Here is a 22,477-nt window from a genome sequence, read left to right on the forward strand (position 1 = left end):
CTTGTGACCACGTAATCGCGAATCCGCGCCGCGTACTCACTTGGGGGCACCGCCGTCGCTCCGTGGCCTACTTTCGAGCGTAGTGGGAGGAGTGCGGGGTAATTTGCGAGCCACACGAAATGCCGACTGCGGGCTTTCTTTGCGCCGTCCCCCCCTCCCCCTCGAGCCCCGCTCTCTATTATTCCTTCTCCGAGCTTCCGCTGCATGCGATAAGTGAAAGTGAACCGAAATGAGCTTGCAAACGATGCCTCCTGCGCGGTCTGCGTGCGTGCGGAGAGAACGCACGCACCCTCGTTTTTCATACGGAACGGGAGGCTCGGGGAGTGCCTACCAGCTGGGGTTTTGTTGCCCTTGTCTCTAGGGATGACCGAGTGCGTCGCTGGGGCGACGGCTAATTGCTGGATAATATGTTTTGCATGTTGCGCCCTTTCTGGCGGCCGTTTGTCAGGCAGCTTTAATTGTTTCTGCCGCAGATTAATGTGTTAATGCTGGCACGCCTTCGATTGTGACCGGCTTTAAAGCGCTCGCGGCGTTCTAGAACAGGCGCGAGTGAAAACATGCATGATTGTTGGCTGTGCGGCTCTCCACCACTTCGTATATCTCGGTAATGATACGTTCCCTTTAAGATGTGCATTGTATCAACTGTTCCGCGTGTCTGTGATGCAACGTCAGTCTTCCTGGTGAAATTTGACGCGTTCACAGATTTGTCTGCTTTCTGTTTTGAGCTAGGCTATGTCACAGAATCCTCGTTGTTATGCAGGTGGGTTTTTACCGCTTCCTACTTCGTCGACCTGGTCCGCTACTCCGCTCAGTGATTACTGCATTTAAGCAAAAAGTAACGAGAGTTGGTAAAAACCTTTTCACCTTCTTCATCTGCTCTGTAAGCTCTGCGCTTCCCGCCCGCTCGGCTGAGCTTCGTTCTAGGTATAGGTAAAGCTGCCAATTAACAGAAAGAAGACAAAAATCTTCACATCCTATTCCGGAACCGAAACTTTCAACGCAGTAGTTAGTTGCGGTCGCTGGTATTTCTGAAAGAAATGGAAACAGCTCGAAATCCGAAGAGAAACTAACTTTATAGTACTCGTCAGCTTTTGTTTCGCCTAGTACCAGCATCTGGTTCGGTTTGGTCTATGGGGTTTAACGTCTCAAAGCAACACTCAGGCTATGAGGGACGCAGTTCTTACACCTGTGGAGCTACGTTTGTGCTTAAGACTGCCGCATCGGAATATCATAAGCAGCGTGGGGCCTTGAAGAGGCATTCGCACCCTTGCCGGTGGCCAATAAATCATAATTATCCGCGAAACTTCCTCGTATAACAAGGTTTTTATCGTGTTTGTTGGTATCGAGGGATGAGAGTTCGAGAGAGCGAAACAGTCCTCCGGTGGGTGCGAAATGAATTTCGGAAACATTCGCGAGAGGTCTTATCGAGGAGTTGGCACGTAACCGCGGTCTCACACTCACACGCGCGAAGGAGAATCCGATGAAGTATTTTCCTCGTTCGGGAAGGGGACATCAGTCTCGGCACCACAGCTGCCTTACGTCGTATTGAACTTGGATGCCATTGCGAAGATTCTTCAAGCCCCTTTCATACATAAAAAAACTAAACCCTTCACAGACCGACTCTGGACGGCAGAACAGTAAAGAGAAAGATAAGTAGGTTTTCGAGTCCTCAATTAATGATGCTGTTTAGATGCAAGTTACGTTTCTAACTGTTGTGGTGAGCCGCGTGTATTTACTTTCCTGCGTCGTAGGGATGATCACCTAGTTAGGAATCCTGATCAGGAAGATCTCTGAACTCGAGTGTCCGCATCAAAGGCAGTAAGGTTAGATTTTCACCACATCTGTGGACTCAGTCATCGTCCAGCCGAAGAAGGAAAGAGGGCGAGGAGGTTTGAAAGAAAGGAAAGGCGCAGTAAGATTCTCAATCGCTTGGAGGGATGGTGTGTGAAAAAAGGGGGCAGGGAAAGGAAAGCTATACAGGTATTAACCAAAAAAAAAAAAGGGATCCTCGGAGCGACTGTCACGGCGGTCACTCTTCCTAGTCACACGAGACTGCCCGGCGGGAGTGCGTTTCTTTTTCTTTCTTTTTTGTTGAGAAATTTAGGATACAGGCAGGAACTAAGCGCTTCAGAATCTGAAGGAAAGCAAAAGCGCGCGAAAACGACGAACAGTTCGTGGAGATGGAAATGCGGCCGCGTGGCGGGTGAGAAAAATGCGGCAGAGATCGACGGCGATGGCTGCGGCAGAAAACCCATTTCAGCGCTCGCAATTGAGCATGCCCATGGATCGAACTACCGCAGCGACCGCGAGACGATGGCCAACGACAAGCGCTCGCCGTCCCAAACGCGCAAGGCTACCGCACAGCTGGAGCCGTATCCTCGACCAAATGACCGCGCGCGCCGCAGTCCTTCGTCAAAAAAAGCAACCGCGCCGGCGACTCCCTTCTCGATCAACCCACACGGCCGCGTTCAAGGTTTACTCGGCCAGGAACTGCATCTGACACAGTGGCCGGCTCGCGGGACGCCTCCTCGGTAGCGGCGGTCACACGCGCACGCTCGTTTCACGCTCTCGTCCATAACGCGGAACTCGCGAGCACAGACAGATGCGGGCGGAAACGCCTCTGCGTCGTTGCGTACGGAAGGCTGGCGCTAATTTCGTTTCTCGTGAAGTATAATATGCGCTCGCTCGCTGCTGCCGCCTTGACGGATACGCAGGATGTGCGATGGTGGCCACCGCGGGAGGCGTAGAGTACAATACGAAGCGATGACGTCTGCCTCTTTTTTTCTCAGGTGCGCGTGGGCACGGCTGCCTTGCCCTCTGGGAAAGAAGGAAGAACAGAAGCGAAACGGAGACCGCTCGTCGAGACAATCTTCTCGCCTCGAGCGCCGCGCGCTGTCCGTGGGGCAGTGCCTTGCTCGTCGAAGGACGGTCATCACCGCCGCGCCTTCCGTGGCAAAAGTTCAACGCTGAAGGAGCGACATCGGTGCCGGACAAAAGGCGGTTGATCAATCGCCGCCTGACCGTCACTCGTTGTCCGTGCCTGGCGGCAGAGGGAGCGCGCGAGCGAGCAGCTGCTGCGGACGATTGGCGGAATGCAGGCGCCTTCAAGGTTGACCACATAACGGTGTCGGGTCCCTCGGCGCAAGGACACTCAGTCGAGGAGGGAGGAGTGCTGCAGAGACGCCGAGGGAGAGGAGGAGAGATAGAGCACGCACGGCCACGTGGGCAGCACAGTTCCTCGTTTTTTTCCAGCAGGCTGCACCGTCGACCACGCCGTGATGATGACGTAACGGTCCACCGGTGCAGTGTCCATCCTGGCCGAAAGTGCGAGCGCTGCAGAAGGCAGCTGGGAAGGGCTGGACATGCACCGCGTACGCAAGCAGGAGCAGAGCCGTGGACGATCCAGGACGCTAAGGCATTACAGAGTTGCAGACTGTGCCTCCATATAACCGCGAAGACGAAACTGTAAGGAAACGGACCAGATGGCGCTGCGACCGCTAAGCTTTGCTTTCCATCACAACGGTCGCTCGTCTCACAGGTGCGCACATTGTCTCCGAAAGGAGGGGAGCGATGGAATAGAAGAGAAAGAAAAATAAAACCCGACTGGCGCCGACGGCGTCACGGGCGAAATGCATCTTGGTGCGGTTCCAGTCACGGTTTGAAGAACGGACGACCGCTATCTCGTCTCCGTAACGCTTTTTCTACCCGCACCGCTTTGCCTTCTTTTTTTTTTTCACTCGAGGCTCGTTAGGAGTTGGCTCGCGTGTCGCATTTAATGTTCGGCTGGCAGAGACGCGGGTAAACCGTGCGCCGCGTCTATTTGCGGCGCTACTCTCAGCGCACCTGGCGATGGATCCACGAGTGCGTGCATCTGGAGGTAGGGCTCTGTTGCATGGCCGTTTTCCCTTTCTCTCTCTCTTCGAAAGAAAAGCTCGGCGTGTAAACGTTGCGTGTGTGCGTATCGTAGGCGCTAAAGGCCACGGACGTCATGCACCGGCCCGCTAAGACTTGTTGGGAAGCACTGCCACGCGCAAGCGTCAATGGCAGTTTTACTCTGGTGCTGTTAAATGATTTAGCAGGGAAAGAGTTACGCGGGGATCAAGCGAGAACTCTGGCCGCCGTTACGGCTATCACGGCACGTAAGGCCACGCTTGGAATTAATGAAAAGTCAGAGGACCAAGTTTCTGTTCTTCCTGAACAGTAAAAGATTAATGAGCTGAAAAAATAGCGAAGAAATGACCAGATAATACCCCAGCCGGCATCGCTCAAGTGGGTAGTTGCAGTGCAATCCGTGCTGCGCCTGGACTACCCGGCTGCAAGATGCGCGACTGCTGTGTCGTGTTTTGTATTGTTGCTATGCGTAGACACCGAGGGTAAATCAAAACCAGAACGGGACTAAATTACAAGCCGCCTTTCTTTTTTTTAGTCTTGTTGCTTAGAGACTCCAGAGCCAGAAGTGCAGGAAATTCAATTTAGTGCCAGCTGTCCACAGGCAAGGTTTGATCTAATAAAGGAGCCACAGAGCCCCACGACTGATCGACCGCCTTTTATCCGTCGGCGAGAAGCTGAAGAACCCACAGCACAAATGCATATGTCGATGTAGTACTTGATGACAGCCTTCGTCCTCGAAAACACTTCTTTCAGCCCTTTTCCCTTCGCTACATCATCTGGAAGACTCAGTCTTTTTTTTTTTTCCTCTCTGTCTCTTTTTGAAGTGGTAACCGCTTTCTGCAGAAGTGTGGTATCAGCGTCCTCTATGTATAGGCACATGATAGAAGAAAGGATTGCACAAAAAAAAAAACAAGGGAGGCAGGAGTGTGCTTGCATGCTTCCCTTGTGCATGCTATAGGGACACAGGATGCGAGGACAATACCTGTATCCAGAAGAGGCCGCTCTGGTCGCCTTACGCGCCCCAGAAAGCGCTTTCCGTAATAACACGTGTTTCTGCCAGAGCGTCGGGCGAAACACGTCAGAAACAAGGCAGAAACAGCCTTACACATATTGTTCGCACGGCCTCGCATTCCAAGACCGCCATAGAGGGATGGCACGTACTGCGCCCGGCTTGATAGGGGTCCGTCATCACAGGGCGGTACCTTTGTGGCTGTCGCTGTGAGGCTGTTGCATTTATTTATAGGCCGCGAGCCGCACTGGTTTTACCGCTGTTGTCTACCTGTCAGTGCGGAGGAGATATGCAGGCAACACTGACCGACACTAAATTTGGGACAGGAAAGAACGGTGCGTAGGAAACAAAACTGGCGCAGGTTTTTATTCTGTTTAAACGAAAATCCATGTCCAGACTGAAAAGATACCGGCGCATGACCATTCGCGCGTGAAGAACGCTGTAGTGAAATGGCGACACGAAGCGTAGGACAAAGCTATGGACATAATATGAAGCCTGTTGTCCGTTGAGTTAGGGGCCCCTCTTAGAGATTAATTTCGTCTTCCCCATTCGGGTCTATCCTTTCTCGCTTAGATGTGTGGACTGTATAATACAATAATGATCTGGTTTCGGTTTTCTTTATACAGTAATACCATGCATATTAAAGCTGTACTTCGCTGTCAGTCGCGGTTCAGTGTACGCACACTGACCTTTGAGCACACGTTGACAGCCAGTTAACAGCGCAACGTATTTCATGAGTTTTTATGGTCCTCAGCGCCGCACCTTGCGTGCAGCTTCTGCAGCAGATCACCTTCTCGGACAGTTCATCGTCAACTGCAAGACCTCTACTAACTCTCTCCACTCAGCCCTGTCCTGTGTCAGCCTCAGCCACTCTATCCCAGCAAATTTGCTGTGTCACCTCCTCACCTGAATTTCTGCCGCCCTCGGTTACGTTTCCTGACATCCCCTATCCTGCATTAACAGACTCAGCAAGTAATGCGGTTCAACAATTCCCTTACGTTTCGTGGCTGATTACATTCTTTAATCAAAGGTAGATCGGCATGCAAGTGTGCCGACAGATTAGGCCTTGAGATCTGGTTCTAACCACTTTCTCTAACTGGGTCGCAACTAGCCTAGTGCTGATCGTAACGATTGTGCCAGTTCAGAACAAATAAAGACCCCCCCCTCCTGAATACAGGGGCAGCTACAGAGAAAAAGAGATAGGGGGTTGTTTACAACGAAAGGCAGAAAGATCGGCCTGAGTGACGATGTCCTGGCTTGCCGCTCTGCACCGGGGAAATGGGAGACGGAAAGAAAGTGGTTATGATGCGTAAAGATGGGGTCACAAGGGAAAGGCGAAGATGTGCTAACACCTCACTAATTTGTCGGTTCGCAGCCGTGAATTGAGGCAAATGCTACAAAAAGAGAGAGAGAGAGAAAAACTGAAGCAACGCCCAAAGTGCTGTAGGTATTTCCAACCTCCGGCCATGTCCCCAGTCCCGAGTGCACGCCCTGAGTTGGCACTCTTAGGGCCGAATTCTAAAACGCTCCTTTCCTAAGACCATTTCCTTACCTTACCAAAGGAGGCCTCCATGCCCCCTAAACGTAAGGCGCCCTTCGAGGGCCACCCCGAATTCTGAAAGCTCCCTTCACGCCACTTCACCCTCCCTCACGTAAGGAGCCCTAAGGGGCACCCGGACCCTTCTGTTGTCGAGGGTATATGCTATAAATATGAAGAATATGCTAACATTTGACAAAAATAACTAATTGCGTTTAAGAACCTACATTTATATTGATATATCCGGGCACAATGCGAATTCTATTGCTCACGTTCTCACTGAAAGTTTTGAAAAATGTTGCACGCGACGGAGAAACAGGTTCCTCTGGCAACAAGGGCAACACGTACTTGCTGTGTGCGCAGAGTGCGGTCGCAGGTCGTCGTGCCGTGCTCGGCCGAGCGTACTTCACCGAAGACGAGAAAGACCTCTATCGAGCTTGTAAGCAAATATAGAAATGCAGTGGAATGCAAGAAGACTGATGCCGTCTCGCTCAACGCGAAATCAAGAGCGCGGGAGCGCTTACGCTCGGACAACAACAGTATGCTCAACCGTGGCCGCCGCGATCTGCTCCGGCGGCGGCGCGCGGCTCAACGTTCGCCCACGAGAAGTCGGAGAGCTGAAGAAGTTGTGGGAGTTTGAAACGAAAGCTTAAAAAGGAGAAGGCGAGGCAAAAAAAAAAGAAGTGACGCGACGGGTAAGTTTCAGTTTCTTCTTTAACATTCCGTTGTGCAATGTTGCGGTAGCCGGCGCCGACCTCGCTGCTTGAAGTCGAGACCAAAATACCTTGAATATTTTGGAAGCTACTTTGAAAGCAAGGAGCGTTTGGTGCAATTTTTCAGTGCTGCTATCACCGTACCACGCATTTTGCTTGTAGTAGAACCTGTGTAATGAACGCAAAAGCTGAAATGATTACGAACAAGTTAACCACTGTACTACAGTCGCGATCATGATTACCTGCGACGCTCTGTCGGCCACCTTCTGCGGGTGTGCGTTCGATAGAAAATACAGAACCAGGCATGCGGGCACGCTGCTCGACAGCTATATTTAGAACTTTACAGCAGCACCCGACTCGCATCTATTCGTGACGTGAGCTCGTACCACCTGAAGCGTGTTGCGAGTCATACCGAGAGCGACAGTACATCGTATTGATGCTAAATCAAAATCGTTTTGCCGCTTTCTGTAACTTGCGGATACTCCAAATGCCTTACTGCTCTGTTGTCCTGGAATGCAGGCAGCTGTTCTGGAATGTGCATCTGCATGTGCTAGATTCCTCAGCCCATTTGTAAAGTCACAGTATTCTGAAAAAGCTCATGTGTCTGAAAAGGTAGTTGTAATGTTTTTTTGTGGATTATTTACTGTCTTGATGCTTTACATCAGATCACAGCAGCAAATATTTGCTGTGCACAGTGATGTGCTGTCAGTCTTTGTGCTTAAGACGCCAAGGAAGGAGGGCTACTTTCGTTCAGTGACATTTATTTGCTTGATTTGAGCAAGAACGTGTTGAAATGATTTATCACAATTTCTTGCAGAATACACACAAGACAGCCAAGCTAATGGCAGCCAAACGGTGGATGATGTGCTCCACAGCTCGCCAGCACCTGCTGTCCGCAATGCCAGGCTGGCTGGCAGCCGAAGAAGAGGAGGCAACTCCCCGGCCTACACACAGCGACGACACAGGAACCGAGCCAGTGGTTCACCATCGGCAAAGTGGCCGTGTTGCTGCAGAGGAGGAAGCTCTGTCGACAGTACCTAAAAGCACGGCTTCAAGCTGCAGAGGATGAGTGGACACAAAGGAGCATTGAACATCAATCAAGGCTGAAAATGATTGTAGACGAGCATGTGCTAAAAGAGCAGCAAAACACTGATGAAAGGCACAAAAGAAATGCAATTCATTAGATGAACATGCGTGTCTTGCGAGAAAAAGAAAAAATGCAGAAGCTTAAGCAAGCTGTACTTGCCAAGCAACTCGAGGCTTTCTCTGCAAAGCAGCACTGAATAAAATCATTGTACCTAGTATTGTGCCACTGTCATTCAACCCTTTAGGTCATTTTAGCATTCCTGCAGTATTGTCAGTTCATGCTGATATTCACTTGCAATTGCAAAGCATTTAACACACAACTTTACCTCTAAGCAAAATCCGTCTCACTGCCAGCTCTACTCTGGTTGTTTGTGATGCATCGCTGAATAAGTCGTGGTCACAGCTGGGTGCCCAGAAGGTTGTCAGGGGGGCACGGTCTTACGTCAACCTCTTCGGGCTCATCGCCATTTGGAACTTGTCCCTCAGGGAACACGCAATGTTATCAGTGCTGCGCATGCCGTGATGATGGCAGCTGACTGCTTAGTCTTCGTTTTGAGCTTCTTTCCCAGGCACAAGAACCTCCTCTTCCACACTCCAAATGCTCGCTCTACTGAGTTCCACGTCTTAATATGGCTCCTGTTGTACCAACTGGGAGCATGAAAAACAATTAACACATGCATATCACACACTGGTGTTGCAAAATTGTTTCTCTTGCCTATTCTGTGTGCAAGTTTGCGGGTTCCTGAGTGGTGTCATCAGAAAGGGCAAACATGCATATCCTTGATCTCCAAGAAGGACACCACGTACTGCCTTTCGTTGGTAGCTCACCATCACTCGGATGTTGCAGAAGATGTGGTTATCGTGAACAGAACTGGGCCAACTTGACACAACGTCGTAATACTGAAGTTCAGGGCCTGCGACAGCCTGTAAAGGAAACAAGGAAAGGAAGTTCAGACCACTGTGGCATGTGAGAGAGAGAAACACTTTACTTAGTGACAAATTAAGCACTCAGCAGCTCCTCGGCCAGTCGTGCCAAGGCTAAATGGGCAGCCAGCTATGCCAACCCGAGCCCCACGCACGCTAGGTTGACGGTAAAGGGCTGTGGGAAGTAGGGGCATTGCAAGGCTTGTGGCATGTGTGGATAATGCCAGGTATACATGAAACTGTAGTGTGCCCTTTTGCCTTGTAAACTACTCTGCAAAAGTGCGCCTACACCAGGCTCACAACATTTTTGTGTATGATGTTCTGTGCGTGCACCTGTATGCTGTGTGTGATCTCTCAGGTGAAAAGGAATAGGCTGTCAAAGCCAGACAGCTAAACGCCTTTCCATAGGTTCCCATATGAATACTGCTTGGCACTTCTGCCTGCTGTGGAATGGCAAGACACGCTACCGCGCATAGCATGACATGCACATCCTTGAGGGATGTGTACCGTTGAACACTGCCGCAACCCTTCACACACCAAGAGGCACTTTTCTGGAGACACATTTCTTGCAACAACAAAAATTGTACTAGATGTGAAATATCAGTCGATATTGGTATAAATCAATATCGACTGAGTGTTTTCTTTAAACTAGAAACTGAAAATAACGCAAGCCATATTCGACATCTGGCAAATCTGAAAGAAAAAGAAGCGATTTACCCTTTTAGAGAGCCTAAACCTAGTTGGTGCCTATACTGCGCATAAATACTGGTAAACAGCACCTGCAATATACACTTCCTTCACTTCTAAATGCATACAAATTTGCCAATTTCAACTTGTTTACCTGCACTCACCGTGAACTGCATTGCTTATACGTAGACTGTGTTACAAAATGATTTTTTTCTTTAAACTGCACTAGTGGTGTTTTTGCTTTCTCTAATTTGTACTGTTTTTTCATTGTGCTTGTTGTTGTACTGCTAAAAGGTACCAAACTTATGTAATGATGTTTGGATGACCATGTAAATTGCACATATGTACAAACGACAGGCAAGATTGTTCTGGGTGTTAATAATGTGTTTTACTGTGACTTGTTTTTTTTTTTCGTCGCCTCTCACAGCTGCCCGGCATAAGGGGGCTGCGGCTCAGTCAAGCTGTCTATGGCAGCTTTATATGAAACTCCTCTGTCACTTTTTGGAGTCAGAAATAAAAATAATTGATTGATTGATTGATTGATCGATTGATTGATTGATTGGTTGATTGATTGATTGATTGATTGAGATGTTACTTACCTGCACATTTGTCGAGAAGAAACCTTTCCTGCTCCTGTACACTTTAGCGTTGTCTCTATCGGGGCTTTTTGTGGGCATATGCGTACAGCCAATGCACACACTAACGCCGGGGAAACCTCCGATGCCGTAAAATCTTGTCATCGTCGGCTTTGCATCAGAAACACTCGGAAGGCGGACGTACTTCGGAAAGAGACGCACACAGATCATTTACGTCACTACCCAAATGCTACTGCTGACAGCAGGCTGAGAAATATTCACCAAATCTCCCACCAGAGTCTGCATCGCGCCACTTCCGTAAAACCGGTGCGTGATGAGAAGCTTCAAGTGCGGTCGGTAGCGGAGATCCTCTGTTGTCTGCACTCGCATGTATCTGTAGCTCTTGAAGAATAGCCAGCACACAGCTTGTTTGGAAAAGCGATATCGGGCCAAGAATTCCTGGTCGTTGTAGCGCTCGAGAGGGTACAGCCCATCGGCCAGACGCCGTTGTCGCGAAACCGCGGCAGCTCGTACACACGGCAGCGCAAAAGTTAACGCGCGCGGCGCAAAAAAAGCTGCCGTTCTGGGTGACGAACAGAATTGCCTGCATTACTCCCTGTTTCCAGCGGCACAGGGATGTAGCACCTGGACGAACTCGGGAACACCGTGTTCGCGAAAGCAGAAGAGCAACGGCCCGACGCGCACACATACGCAGCAATCAGAAAAAAAAAAAAAAACACGGCGCTCATACGGCGCTCGCCCGTGCGCGGGCGAGCAGCACGGGCGAACGCCGCAAAAGAGCGTGCGCAAACGACCGTCCCGCGTGCAGAGTTTTGCAGAGAAGCTTGCCCTCAGTTAGAGGAGCGGGGTTAGGAAGCATGAAGGTAGCATGCCGGCTACCTTAGCGTAGGGAAGCACCAAGGAGCCCTTAACTTAGGGCTCCTTAGTAAGGGACGTTTCAGAATTGACATAAGGTCGCCTTACGGTGTTTGAGGCGCCCTTAGTAAGGTAAGGAGCGTTTTAGAATTCGGCCCTTAGTCCTGAGGTGTAGCTGCTAAGGTGCCAGGACCTGTTGAGACTTTCGTTCCGACCGTGTCTGCACCTTCTCCGTGTGCGCTGAGCGGGCAAGGCCCTCGACGGTCAGACCTCAGATATTTCACCCCGCTCCCGGTGGCTGTGCGGGCCACTTAGCTGCGTATACCTGCCGCCAGCCCTCACTGAGGGCCGCAGTGCCAAACGGAAGTCGCGGGAAAGCAAAGCGGGCGTCTTTGGGCGCGGCCCCGAGGGGCCTCGACGGCGGCGTTGCGCTGATAGCCGTCGAGGTCGCCGCGGTGCGAGGACCGCGCGGCCCCAAATCACGCAGCTCCTCTAAATGCTCCCTCCTCCTCCTCCTCTTTCACATCGCGCTCGATCTCGTTTGCGGCCCTGCTTTCTTGTCGCGCGTTCTCTCCTTCCTTTAATACTGTGTTTGTATTTCTATTTGCCCTTTGTGTTTGCTTCCTTCTTATCCGGCAGCTCATCGCTTGCGTGTTTCCTTTGTTTACCTATACTTTAGAGTCCTTCTTCTTGAATCCTATTTGCTTGTCTGTACTTCCTTTTGTGGGGGTTTCGGAAGTGGAGGCAGAAGGGAGAGGGTATAAGTATGTGCCGCCTTTGTCTTACCCCGCTCGTAATATTCTTCGCGATCCGCGCGCCCCTTGTTTCACGTGCTTACCGGACTATTCGTCATTTCCACGTTATTTCCCTCGCCTAATGATGTGTGCGGTTGAGGCGTTTTTCTTTTTTTCCACGCGTCTACTCGTTTCTCTTGCTGTGCTGTGTAAAGTTCATCACTGCACGCCTTCTGAGGATGACCTCTAAAAGAATCATTTGTCTCCCACCTTGCTTGTAGGATCACCTGTTCTCCCACATTGTTCCTACGTTATAGTTCTGTGTGCTCTGTCCGATACTACGCGTATCCTGCCTTCTTCAGTTTATGTTTACATGAGATAGGAAACGAACATTCATCGTGGAAAGGAATAGAGAATTAGCAATAAAATAAAGACGGTACAGCACGCTACCTCTTGCTATTCGTCGCCTTTGTCTTGCATCGTGCGGCGACAGAGTGCACTGCCTAGGATCAGAGCTGCTTTTCGGAACTGCGTTCGCTTTCTTGCGCATAGCGTGGACAGTAGTTGCGCTTAAGAAGCCTTACGCACTTATCGCTTTCTTACGGCACCGTTGTTTAATTGCAGAGTGGCTCTTTTGCAGCTCGCGGAAGAGTTCCGGTTTTCCTTGTGTTACGCACTTAGTTACGTGCTGCATCTATAACTTGTTCGCATCCCCCCTCCATTACTTTTTGCTTGCGTGCGACCACAGACGATAATGCCTGGGTATATGGGCACATCACAATCAGCCCTTCCCCATTCCCGAACACTTCACTGATCAAACAATCTGTAGGCAACAAATTAAAAACGCTTTCACTTCCCTCCCTTTCTCTCTCTCTCACTGCTTGACAGGACGTTTGCATTGTTTTCTTCGTTCTCCCTCTCTCGCCCAATGAGGAACAATGCGAACACCTTCTACGAAGCCGGTCGCCGCAGTCCTACTTCGAGTCGACGCCTAATGCGCCCGCTTTTTCGCCGCTATCGCTCACCCACATCGCCTTCTTTTTCCTCGTGCCGCCGCCGCAGCGGACCTACCTCACTCCCCCCCCTCCTCCTCCCTTCTTCCTTCGTGGCACGAGCGGCTGACGCGCCCGCCGCTGTTATGTGTACACACTCCGTCTCGCTCGCAACGCGCAGCACGCCAGCGGCGCGTGAGAATGCTCGCAGCTCTTCCTCTACATCGCGGTAGCAACGCGTGCACACACGTATATAGTATACATCCTTCGCGCTGTTGTTCCAGGCAGAGTTACACAACGCCAGAAACTTCCTGGCCCACTGCGCCCTCCGGCGTGGTGCTGCGACCAGGCGGCGTGCCCGCTTCACACCGTATACGAGCGGATATAGCTCGGATTTCCGGAGAATTTCAGAGCGTCTGCTCGAGAATGTTCGAGGAAAAACACGCTGTCTACGCAGCGCTGGGTTTGATGCTCTTGCGTTGAATTTCTTTCTTTTTTCGGAGTAGAGCCAATGACACAGTCACTTCGTTTCCGTTCATAAAAAAAAAAAAAGGAGAGGAAATGTGGTGCAGTGTAAACTTTACGAGCTATAGTGGGGTACAACTTCAGAACGCAGCGGCTTTTCCCGGTCAAAACGCCCCCTTCCAGGCAGTGGCGTCGGCCAACGTTCATGACCCTGCTAGTGTGACAAAGCAGGGAGTGGTAGATGGAAGGGGTTAATCCCTTCCCTCTATGATCGGGGGTAGAACACTCGATCCATTGTGGCGCCGTTCCCTGCATTGTCACGCTAACAACTTGAATGAGAATCGGCCGACGCCTTTGGCTGGAAGGGGTTCGTTTGATGGGGGAAAAGCCGCTGCTTTCTTGAGTTGTATCCGACCAAGTGTGGTTTGACTGCGGCTGGCTGAAAAGCAACGTGGACCACTTATTTGCGTGCTACGGATGCCGACATGATTCTGTAATTAGGTCACACAGTATTCGAAGTGTTAAGAAAACAAAGTTTATCCGCGTCTGTTATGATGTCAGCATGCACCACATCAGCAGGGTGTTCCTAATTAGCAAGGTGTACCGAACACATGTACTGCCGAACTCCCATACGGCTGGTGACAGGCAGAGCCGCGCTGCAGCGTGCACTGAGGTGCTGAAGACGGCCAGCAACAAGGCAGCACAATCGCGAAACCTGTTCAGGCACTATGCGCGTTAGTGCAGTCGGAAAAACACTATCAGCGCGTACACCGATGCTACATAATCGCGTGATGCCCTCCATTCATTCGCTCGCTGCGTTTAGTGAGCGTTGCGCCCTAACGACTGCGTAACTAATGCGCTTTTTCTGCATCTTGCCGGCGTATAATTAAGTGATGCCTGTCGAAGGTAAACCAGACAGGCCCGGCGCCCGAAACTGGGTCACTCCGGCCCTCCTCCTCGTACAGCAGTTCGGTTCACCGGGTCTCACGTGTTGCCGAGGCTCTTCTCACGATGAATTACTCGGTATCCAGCGCAGAATAAGTGCTTTAAGTGGATTCCAAGAGAAGGCAAGCGTAACACGGGCCGGCAGAAAGTTAGGTGGGCGGATGAGATTAGGAAGTTTGCGGGGATACGGTGGCCGCAGCTGTCAAAGGATAGGATTAATTGGAGAAATATGGGAGAGGCCCCTTCACTGCAGTGGGCGTAGTCAGGCTGATAATTATGATGATGAAACCTACTTCACACCTGTGTAGGCGGAGTGCTATCGCTGTCACAGTGGTTTTTGATGGAGCCCTAAGCAGCGGGAATTGCAGTCCTGTCGGCACTGAAGAAGTTTGCGAGCACTGCTACTCCCTGTGGCTATATCCTTTACCCTCTCCGCCTTATTATCTTCTACCTTTGCTGCCCTTTCCCGTAAACTAGCGTCCCGCGTTAACCACGAGTGAGAGAGGGAAGGAACGATCTTTTCGTTTAGTTTTTTTTTTTTTTTCGCGAAACTGCAACGGCTGGCTAAACTGTGTTTCAGAAGCACCTTTGCGAGTTACACGGGCGACAATGATTTTGCGTCCCTGCATGCTAGTCTTAAGATCCCAAAATAGAGGGCCATCACATAAACATTGTTTGAAAAGCAATTTCGCGCCGTCAACGCCGGATATTGAAATTTCGTCCTTTTTGCCCTTTTATGAGGCATGCAGTAAAATGGAAGCGGTTTATACTGCTTCCACTTTACTGCATGGCTCATAAAAGCGCTCGAATACATCTCTCGCAAACGATTCAAGTGCTCTTTGGCCGCTGCTATCAGACTGGGGCTTGAAATAGTAGGCGACATCAGGCTCACGTTTGCCACGGCGCTTTTGCGCGGACTACAGTGCCCACCTAAATAAACCAGGCAGTTCACCTATACTCCACCAGCACTAACGTTCATATACGGAAGGTATCATTCATACGTACGCAGCGCGCGGGCACGACTGTTGTACGCTGCAATCGTCAGAGCTGACCGCTCATAGGTCGCGTCATCAGGGGTCCTCATCCTCCGAGAATAGCGTCCACCGCGGACTCCGCTCAATCTTGTCACGCACGCATCGCGATGTCTAATGCGGACGACGGACAGGTACCTCGGGGGCCAAACAAGGGCGCACCCTTTTCTGCCACGGCGCTTGCATACATATGAGACGGACAGCGCATATGCCATGTACGGCGCCCAGAGATGGTGTCACCCCACCCCACCGCACTGGTCACCACAAAGAAGGTTCGGCGGGGGAGGGTCGGGGACCTTTCCTCCTCACTCTTTCTCGATGGCGCACCCATTATGTCGTGTGCTCTGTGTCCGTCGCGCACCGGCGCATGTATTCAGGCGTCGCCGAACGCGCGTATCGGTGCTGGCTTAGCGGGCGCGCATATTACGGGATCTCGATTTAGGAATGACCATTTTAGACGGCGACGGATTAAGGCAGCCGCATCTGTCCAGGGCCCTGTCGTGTCATGGCTGCGATGGCTGTTTTGGTTGCGGTCGACCGATTGCGGACCGAATGTTTCCTCCTCGGGGAATGTAGTGTGTGCGCGCGGTTGCGGCCGTATAGCGACCAGCGTCCGCGATGCCTATTTCTGGCCTGATCCCTTAATAAGAGGTTTATGCGGTGTCGGAAGACTGGATGCGTGTGTGCATTGGCTTCAGATGCAGGAAGGATGAGCGGCAAGCGCTTATAGACTCGCTGGCTTGGATTATACGTTCGTGCTCGTTTGTTTGCGGTGATACGCCCACTGGAAAGTAATCGCTCGGCCCGCTGTTTGTGTCGGTGCTTCCTCAAGTCTTAAGGCTTTACGTCAGTGTCACCCAGGGGATTTCCTCCAAACATCTCCAGTCGTGATGCCGGTATTAAGGCATGCAGTTCCTTTCAGGCAGAACGCTCAAAGAAAAGTTAGAGGATGGTATAGCAATTAATAAACGATGCTCCGCATGATGACCCACGCATGGTGATTCGAGCTTAATGTCTGGAAGCCTTGGGTTCTAGACTGGGGCTAAACATACTTGCAGACCGCCATAGGAAACCATGCTGGCAATAACTGCGGCCCGGATGACAAACTCCTCCCTTCACATTACGATTTAAAACCTGCGTATTCGTTGAATTTGCGACGCAGAACGCTTACTCGTCTTCACTTGCGCTTCCTGGCAGAAGAATTGGGAGAGTGTTCGCAGGAACATTAGGGCCACAGATAAACTAAGCCTGTAACGAAGTCCAGTTGCGACGAAGTACACTATTTTTGGTGCGGCAACTTCCCTGACGTAACGCCTTTGCCTGCATTGGTTCCATGACGAAAATATATAAATAAATCAATCGATAAAGCGGCGTTCCACGTTTCGTGACAATTCCCGTGGGCAGAACAGGCCACGCATAGCTCCAAAACCACCCGTGCCGACGTGAGCGCTGTCTGGTGGGCGAGGAGTTGCATGCACATTAGTCAAGCGCGGTGGTGCCTCCAGGCTCGAAAGGCAACACCACCCATCACAGGCACGCGTGCCGCTGTTGTCTTGAAAAACTGCGAACGTTGATTGCGCTGCGTTCGCCACGCGCATTTACGTAGTACATGCATGTGACGGCCGCGGGCCATCGTACGGCGCCATAACTTCGGCGTGTTTTCTTTTTTCCTCGCAGCGACTAGGAACGAGGCCTACGTGGGCGGTGGATAGCAGGGGTACACATGTAGACCAAAAGATGGCGTTGCTTGCTTGGCTTTGCTTTGCAAATGCGTGCGCACCCAAGCGCCCTCCAGCGCGCTTGAGTACGCAATCCATTCATCAGAGGAGAGAGATTAAAATGAGAGCAACATGGCGACCGCCGATGATCGACAGAGGGTGAACTACATCTAACACGACACGCAGTGTTTGCATGCGGCTTTCCCGCTTTTGCGTTGTCCGCCGTGACGGCTGTCAAGCGTATACGATGTGCCGTGTCCGATTTTCGCCGTAGGTCGTTACCGCCATCTATCGTTTATTCGTTTATTTTATCGCCGCGTTCCGCGGAATAAGGTCGTCGGCGACCCGCAGAATGCGGGGCGTTCGGGCTGACAGCTCCTCGCTTGTTTTTTCCCCCGTACATGGGGCTAAACGAAAGTCGCCCGGAGGCGAATTGTGTCCCGTGCGATGTTTTTCCTCGTTGCGCGAATTTCCTCGTCTATATCGAAGTTTGCTGAGCGGTCCGTGGTTATATTGTTTTTCTTTGTCAAGCAAGCAAGCTAGCGCGAAGAGCATGGTGGTTGAGCTTCCCCGATGTTCTTTTTTTTTTTTTTTTTTTGACGTTGTGCAAATTGAGGAAATGCTCCTGGTAAGTGGTTAAGCATGTCAGGACCGATTTATCCGGTTATTAATTCGGTCAACGCTTTCTGTGCCTGCTCAGCGTGCATTTCGCGGGTCTTGTATCTTCCTGGTTTGTGAAATCTGCATGAACTGGCGAGTTCCGTAATAATAATAATAAAAAAGGCTACATATACTGCGCTACGGTTGATATCTCCTGGAAGCTGTTAAACTTGCTCCCCCATAAACGCCCTGCTTTTATCACTTGCCTACTCTTAAACTTGCGCAAGGCTCCAGCGCGCAGCGTCAGACTTCCTTGTTTATTTATACGCGTGTTAAGGATGTCTCTGTTGATATTCCCAAGCTGGCTGTTCCTCCTCTTATGGCATCAAACTGCCGCTGGCTTATGGCATCAAACTGAAAAAAATAAAGAAAGAACCGCGTAGAAGCGAAGTGAATTACAAGACACCTAAACGAATTATGCACGATCCTGCCTTGTGCACATTGTCTGTGCAAGGCGGGGGAGGGGGGAGGGATGCAGTAAAGTATTCGCACAATATAAAGATTAATGTGGCATCACGATATATCTCAGCCACTACAACTCGGCCGAGAGTGTACTCTATTGCTATATATGGACACCGCGTCTCTGATGGAGCAGAAATCAAATATTGGTTTGGCTTATTGGTTTATTGGGGTTTAACGTCCCAAAGCAACTCAGGCTATGGGGGACGTCGTAGTGAAGGGCTCCGGAAATTTCCACCACCTGGGGTTCTTTAACATGCACTGACATCGCACAGCACACGGGTCTCTAGAATTTCGCCTCCATCGAAATTCGACCACCGCGGCCGGAATCGAACCCGCGTCTTTCGGGTCAGCAGCCGAACGCCTTAACCACTGAGCCATCGCGGTGGGGGCGAAATCAAATAATGAAAGCATCACCCAATATGTTAAGAATGGAATGCAAAGAAAGTAAAAAGGCTGTGCACGTTATGTCAACACTGAAACCCAGCAGATGTGCTAGACCCAGTACCGAACGCAGCACGTTCACGCAATCCAGTTTGGTTTGGTTTATAGGGGTTTAACGTCCCAAAGCGACTCAGGCTATGAGAGACGCCGTAATGAAGGGCTCCGGAAATTTCGACCACCTGGGGTTCTTTAACGTGCACTGACATCGCACGGCACACGGGCCTCTGCAATTTCGCCTCCATCGAAATTCAGCCGCCGCGGCCGGGATCGAACCCACGTCTTTCGGGACAGCAGTCACGCAAACGAGCATTTGTCGCAGGAGACTCAGCGGTGAGCCTCGAGTTCTTAACGGCAGTCACGATGGCTTATTACCGTTAGGAGCTCGAAGGCTGAAACGGGAGTTCACTAGCCGATACTGTTTAAAATATTGTCTGAGTCAAGCCACAAGCAACTCATCCTGCATTTTGTGAGCGACACGCAAACACCACCTACAAGGCTGCCTCCGCCTGTCCCGTTCCCCAATCACCTGAGAAGACGGAAACAGCCGCGGTGCGCCCTTACAACAAAGGCAAACGCGCAAAGCAACCGGGTCCCTTCACGCTCCACAGGCGCCTCGTCTCGCCACAAGGCGGCACACCCAGCGAGTGCCGTTGTCCCTGCGTACAGACACGGAGACTGCACAGCACACTTTAACGCGCGCACCCCCTCGAAGCTCGCCTTCCGCGTCATCACCGCGACGTCGGCCGGAAATAAAAGCAAACTGGAGCGTCGCGTAGACATTTATAGTGCATATACACTGCGCCGCGGCTCGGGAAGAAGAAGGCGGGCCTCAAAACGGCCTGTGTATATACATTCGCGCAGAGAAAGAGACGTACGCGGGCGTGAGATGCAAGCAGCGACGCCTTTAAAAGCCGCTCGGATCCGCGTGGAAGCTGCGCGGCCCACATCGGCCGCCCGCGCGCCCGTGCGTTCGCGAAAGCGACGCGACAACGTCGGCGGAGACGCCTTCGCGGTTTGCCAGTGCACCACCACTACCACGAGCGTCGGGGCGGAAGACGTCGGGCGACGGATTGGCGTACACACGCCACCAGGGGACTGGGTTTCTAGCGTGTGTGTGTCACGCGCTTGATGGGAGCACGCGTCCGAGTGAGAGCACTGGTCTGTGGCGTGTCGCTGTGTCCCACTTTGGCAATAAAGCGCTCGTCCCGCTACGTTTACCGCTGCTGGAGCCGTCCGTATGCATAACGGTGGGAGCAGCATTTCCTTGGCCTCTATCCGGTTATGTACGTGTCGTCGATTTGTATGGGGCTGCAGAGATAATACGGGATAAACTTTTATCGCGGATAGCATAGGAAGAGCTGTTTTCACTGCTGCTGATGTCATTCAGAGAGAGAGAGAAAGAAATCGCCATTGTAAAGAAGGGTATATAGTGAGGTCGGCCAAAGTAACAGTCTCTGACCTGCTATTCCACACCGAGAGAGAGGGGAAGGGGAATTGAGAACGGACACGGGAATCACTAATCAAAAAGCTCACACAAGGTTTGTTCGTGCCTGCTTCTCTACAGCGACATCACATTCGTCACAATGCGAGCCGCATCGCTCGACATATAGCTGGTGCGAAGTTTTTCCGGCGTGCTCATAATTGCCGTCCTTATCCGTGAGACTCTGATCTGAAGAATGCAGGTGCTCTAGCTACGCATGGACCAGGTGATACCGGGAGCCGTTATCGTACGAGAGTGAGGTTCTTTACAACTTACCACCCAAACAAGATGCATCAGAAAGAAGAAAGGGAGTACCAAGCTACAGCTAAACCTTTTATTATTTAAATACATTGATTTAAACAAGTAAATAGCAAATAAGGTGGCAGAAACGAAACAAAGTAGCCATTCGTTTTATCCATGTCATGCGCATGCACCCACGCACAAATGACACACTTTCTCAGTCTTGTCTCAGCGCATTCCTCGGATGCTCTCGGAAACGGTGAATCCTTGAATTTTCCGCAGGATACAACGAGAATGATAAAAAAGGTAAGAAAAGGAGGCAAGAAAAAACTTAGAGTGTTGGCATCTGGGCTCCGCGTTCTTCCTCTCCGGGCCCACCACCGGCGTTGTTAGCCCAAGGCCAGCTGTCAGTGCGCGAACAGGCAAAGGGGAGTATGCACGCATATCGGGGCCGACACCGCATTCCTCGCCGAATCGCGATGGGGGACCGGGACGCGCGGCTCTCGCGAGACCGGCTCACATCTCTGTCCCTGTTTTTTCTCGGTGCCCGCAGCCACTCACGACACTCACAACGCCGGACGCGTTCGTACCGCGAGCATCGGCCGCGGCGACGGGATCGGCCTCGAGCGCATTGCGTCGCGCGCCCATTCACGTCCGCTCATTCAGGCGCATGCGGGGCGATCGTCGGGCGTCCTCGGGCCGAAAAGAAGAAGCAAGGGTTCGCGGAATGGCACGGCGCTGCACAAAGCGGGAGGAACCGGGTCAGCTGTGTCTTTCCTCGCGGCCGGAATACGCCTGCTCGAGCAGCGAGGATGCCTCCCGCCCGGAGAGTTTATGCGCCCGAGGAAGTGCACGCGCTATTCACCGGGCTAGGAGGACCGAGGCATTGCGACTGTTGTCTTTTAATAAAGAGAGACACACGCGTACGCTGCTGTGCCGCAGTTCCCACCCACTGTTTGGTATGCAACGCGAGTGCCAGCACAAGAGTACCAGTCGCTACATCTGCAGGAGAGTTTCGCACGTTGATGTATGTACGTCTGTAAGGCTGCGATTTGTAGCACATACTGTTTAATGGAAAAGTGGCTTTACAATATATTACAGTGTATTAGACATTACTATTAGACATTCAGAATGTCTTCAAGTGTCACTCAACGTGTGCTGCACCCGACGAGTACGTGTCATAAGTTGCGGACTTGGCACCGGAAAAAATCCGGCGGAATTCTGCAGCTGGCTTTTGAAATGGCAAACTGGTTCTAGCGCATGCGACCTTTATTGATGTGTCTGTATACGCAGACAAACTCAGCGCGCAATGAAAGATTCGCATTCCATGGTGGCGGCATGGTGGCGGCTTCGTCATTTCATCTTGTTTAGTCACACCTGTATATACGCTTAGGGTTTAGTTGTGAGGGACATGTGCTCATTGTTGCTCTGAGCTGTTTCTAAACTCGGACACACAGGCGTACAAAACCGTCCCGTAAGGCCCTATGATCGACGACTTCAAAGATTACCATTCTGTTTTCAGTCTATCGTGCCTCTGAACGCTGTTGGCTCCGACTTATCGGGACTACTTGTATTCTCGCTGCAATGGAGTAACTAGGGACATAGAATGCTAGAGAGTAACAATACCGCCAAAAGACTTGCATCAGCATTTACTGGGATTCGCAAAGCTTGGAGGAAAAAAAAGGGAAAGATTGCATTACATTATGATTTTCAGCACCAATGATAGCAAAGAACATTGTCGGCATGCTTTGCGGTGAAGTCAACGCGGCGACAAGGAAAATGAAAGGAGCAAATTGCAACTGAATAAAAGGAAAGGAACTTAGTAACACAGCCACGAAGTTATATCTGGGCGCTGTCCCATTACTTTCCCTTTCCACTCTGGATGCCATTCGAATGCAGAGAAAAGAGAGGAGGAGGGCACGAAGGAGCCCATCGAGACAGAAGAATGTGAGCACGTGGTCTCTAACATGGCGATGCGAGGGACACCTATTCGTGAAAAAAAAAAAAAAAA

General features: G+C 51.2%; 1 protein-coding gene and 1 long non-coding RNA gene across 4 annotated transcripts in view; both read right to left on the reverse strand.

The window, feature by feature from the left end:
* exp (expansion) overlaps positions 1–22,477 on the reverse strand; it is a 302,399-nt gene that overhangs the window by 85,653 nt on the left and 194,269 nt on the right. The gene's annotated exons all lie outside the window — the stretch shown is intronic.
* LOC149370487 (uncharacterized) lies at positions 8,035–11,226 on the reverse strand. Its single transcript, XR_016285751.1, has 3 exons — positions 10,447–11,226; positions 8,563–9,160; positions 8,035–8,206 (listed from the first exon to the last, which is right to left on the reverse strand). It is a non-coding gene; the product is annotated as an uncharacterized LOC149370487 (long non-coding RNA).

Source organism: Amblyomma mixtum, chromosome 1 (assembly GCF_055824585.1).
Source record: "Amblyomma mixtum isolate Tamu chromosome 1, ASM5582458v1, whole genome shotgun sequence".
NCBI classification, from domain to species: domain Eukaryota; kingdom Metazoa; phylum Arthropoda; class Arachnida; order Ixodida; family Ixodidae; genus Amblyomma; species Amblyomma mixtum.